This window comes from Oryza glaberrima, chromosome 12, assembly GCF_000147395.1.
Source record: "Oryza glaberrima chromosome 12, OglaRS2, whole genome shotgun sequence".
Lineage (NCBI taxonomy): Eukaryota > Viridiplantae > Streptophyta > Magnoliopsida > Poales > Poaceae > Oryza > Oryza glaberrima.
Genome location: NC_068337.1, coordinates 20050219 through 20054016, shown reverse-complemented (window position 1 = coordinate 20054016; position 3798 = coordinate 20050219). Strand labels below are relative to the sequence as shown.

General features: G+C 43.3%; 1 long non-coding RNA gene across 1 annotated transcript; it reads right to left on the bottom strand.

Moving 5' to 3' along the window:
- Positions 1-1577: 1577 nt before the first annotated feature.
- LOC127756743 (uncharacterized) lies at positions 1578-3202 on the bottom strand. Its single transcript, XR_008013299.1, has 2 exons — positions 2723-3202; positions 1578-2650 (listed from the first exon to the last, which is right to left on the bottom strand). It is a non-coding gene; the product is annotated as an uncharacterized LOC127756743 (long non-coding RNA).
- Between the last annotated feature and the right edge of the window lie 596 nt (positions 3203-3798).

Below are 3798 nucleotides of genomic sequence, written 5' to 3'. Positions count from 1 at the left end.
GCGGCTGGGCGGCGCGGCGATGGGGATTGTGTTTTGCGAGCGGCGGCGCGTGTGGAGGGGGAGAACGGGAGATGCGTTTTGTTCTGTGTGATTTAGGGCTCCCCCGTATCAGGTACGTATCCCACCGTATCGGAGGAGTATCGTCATTTTTTTAATTGTCTGAAAAAGAGAAAAATGAGAGATACGTACGGGATACGTATCCGGCCGTATCCCGCATGTATCTGTATCCGGACGCGTATCAGATACTGATACGAGGGTCAGCTGCTGTATCGGGGCAACGTAGAGCAAAGCTGCAAGGTGTATATTATTGGCACAGCGGAAAGGACATGTCTATCAAGGTTTCTCGCCCATTTGGGAACTAGGGATAGGATGTTTGGACACTAATTTAGAGTAATAAATATAGATTACTTACAAAACTCATTCCATAACCTTGGACTAATTCGCGAGACGAATCTATTGAGCCTAATTAATCCATGATTAGCCTATGTGATGCTGCAGTAAACATTTGCTAATTATGGATTAATTAGGATTAAAAAATTCGTCTCGCGGATTAGCTCTTATTTATGAAATTAATTTTTTTTATTAGTCTATATTTAATACTTCAAATTAGTGTCAAAACATCCGATGTGATATATAGGGACTAAAAAGTTTAGCCCTATGTTGGTATAAATCTAAAAACAGGGACTCTTCGTGCTATAGAACAAATATTGTTGAAGAAATTGTTGTTATTCATGGAACTCGTATTTTCCCACAAACATGGCGTATGTATTTTTGAGTTCTGACCGCTCGTACGTTGTACCAGAAGAGTTCCTTTAATGATATATGGAGCTTAGAAAACGTTACATGCAACCATGACTAGCAACCTAGCATCGACACTCAAATCCGCTTTGCTCTCACTCCTTCGGTTGGCCGTTCTTCCTATCTGTTGTTGTTGCTGTATTTTAAGGAACCGGCACTAGAAAGTGCCAACTTCACTTAATAGAGCAGGAGTCAAACCATATAAGTATAAATATATAAAAGGGAAAGAAAAGAAAAGACTAGGCTAATTTCATTGAATTGAGCTTTGTTGTTACTCCCTCCGTTTCTAAATATTTGACACCGTTGACTTTTTAGCACATGTTTAACCGTTCATCTTATTCAAAAAATTTTATGAAATATGTAAAACTATATATATACATGAAAGTATATTTAACAATTAATCAAATAATAAAAAAATAATTAATAATTACTTAATTTTTTTAATAAAATGAATGGTCAAACATGTTAAGATCAATGACGTCAAATATTTAGAAATAGAGCGAGTAATTAGCAGGGCCAGCTTTGAAATTTAAGCTGTACTACATAATAGCGAGCTGATCTCGATTAGGATTGGATTTGAAGTAAACGATGATATTGGAATATTTATTTATGCTGAGCGCGAGATCAGGTATTGACCTGTAGCAAGTGATCCATGTCGTTCTTAATTTAATCACTAACTGCAACAGGCCAACAGCTGGTAAGCAAGCCAATGTCTTTGCTTTCCCACCATGTGGAGTACATATATAATGGCAAGCTGATTGATTGGGATTCGATCTGAGTAAACGATATATTTCTTTATATGGTCAGAGGAGAAAGTGGTCGAGGTTTTTTTTTTTCCGTTAATTATACTACTACTACTTGTATCTCCATTCTCCAGCCAGCTGCTATCTTGTTGAGCTCAGCGATATCGAGAAGGTGTTTGTTTTCCCATCATGGAGTGAGCTGGCCTAGCTAGGCCTTAGTTTAATTAATTTCTTTCCAATCATGCGGTAAGCAAGCATATATCCAATCCTCGTTTCCCACTATTTTATTCTTCAAGGTAAACCCGTGAATATTTGACGCTGTTGACATATTTGACCGTTCGTATTATTAAAAACTCGTAAATATTTGACGCTGTTGACATATTTGACCGTTCGTATTATTCAAAAACTTAAATAGTAGTAGTATATTTAACAATAAATCAAATGATAGAAAAAAAATTAATAATTAATTAAACTTTTTAAATAAGACGAACAGTCAAATATATTTAAAAAAGTCAACAACGTTAAATATATTTAAGGACGGAGGGAGTATCTATAACTAATATAAAAATTCGGGTATTTCTCCGGTCGTCACCTCATAGGTGATTTTTCGTCCCCCTCGCCTCCCCCCAAATCTATAATAACTAATATATTATTTGTATTTTTCTGGTCATCACATCTTTTGACCGTGTATATTTTCGTCCGTCACTGCGTCATTTTCACCCGTAAGTCCAACCGCGCGCGTCTCCGCACGCCCGAACACAACCGCAATACAAGGCCCACATCCTAAATCCTAAAGAGTCACGGCAAAAATTTAGGTCGGAGGCAAAGCACATCTGATCGACAAGGGTTTGAAGTTTCGGCCGATCAGAAGAAGAAACAAACAAACAAAATCAGATTCCGAAAAAAATAGCTGGCTTGGCGCCGATGCTTGCAGTAAAAATAATCCTAAATTATTTTTCCTCAATCCCAAGTTGTTCTTCAACAGCATAAATCCAGCACATCCAGCACATCCAGCACAAATTACACAGACTGAATCACAAATTTTGATGCAGCTAAACAAATTCCAGCGTTCCTCCAATTAAAATCCATCACACACATCATTCGCATGCCTGCATAAGAGGGGGAAGAACGACATGAATAGGGAAAAAACAAACAAATCAGAAAAAAAATATATGGCGAACCCGTATACTGTGCACGCATGGATCGGAGCACCACGAGCTCGTGGTGGTCGGATCTGGCCGCCACTGAGCTCATTGCGCCCAGATCTGGCCGCCGCCAGAGCTCCATCCTCCCTCCTCTTTCCCCTTCCTTCTCCTAAACTTGTGCGTCTCCTCCCACTCCCCCCATCCCTCTCCTCTCTGGTGCAGCGAAGGAGGTGGTGCAAGGGCAGATCCGGTGGCCTCGATGGAGGCCGGAGGGCGGCGCCGGAGCGGGAGGCATCGGAGCAGGAAAGGCGCGCCAGAGAGGGAGGAGCAGTGTCGAAGATAGAGGAGCCGGAGCTGGAGGGGCCAGTGGTCACGCCGGAGGAGCAGGAGCTGGAAGGGAAGAGGCGAGGCGGCAGGCGAAGCGAGCGAGGGGGCGGAGAGGCGAGGCGAGCGGATAAGATAAGCGAGCGCAAAAAGGATCCCACCTCGGCCGGCTCGGCTTGGTTTTCTTTCTGGTTTTTTCACGGCTCGGCTCGGCTCGAGAGCGCAAAAGACGATATTTTCCCCAGTCTCTTCTTTATCTGTTGATATATTTTATGAAAGTGACTTATCTGTTTGTTATTTAATTGCTGCTTATTCGGTTGAAAGGTAATTATCCAAATTACAACACGCATGCATACAGGTTTCTTCCTTCTTCGGCCATGCTGCCCAAGCATACGCATATCTATCAATAACTAATATAAATATTTGTATTTTTCCTTTCATCATATCTAATTTTCATCCGTACGCAATCTAATTTGGTTAGCAATAGCCATGGAAAAAATTACAAAAAAAAATTGTCAGCCGCCGACACCACCATCGCCGCCGGAAGGAGAAGAAAGGCGGCGGAGGAAGCCCAGATCCGCCAGCGGTAGCCGCCACCGCCGACGGATCCACCCGCGGACAAAGCCGACGCCGTCGTCGCCGCCGTTGGGAGGGCGTCGTCGCTGTCGAGGCCGATAGGGAGAGGGAGAGGGGGAGGGACGGCCGTCGCCGTCGTCTCCGCCGCACCCCGCCGTCGCTGCGCTGTGCCGGCGAGACGGGAAGGAGAGTGGGAGAGGGAGCGCAGACGC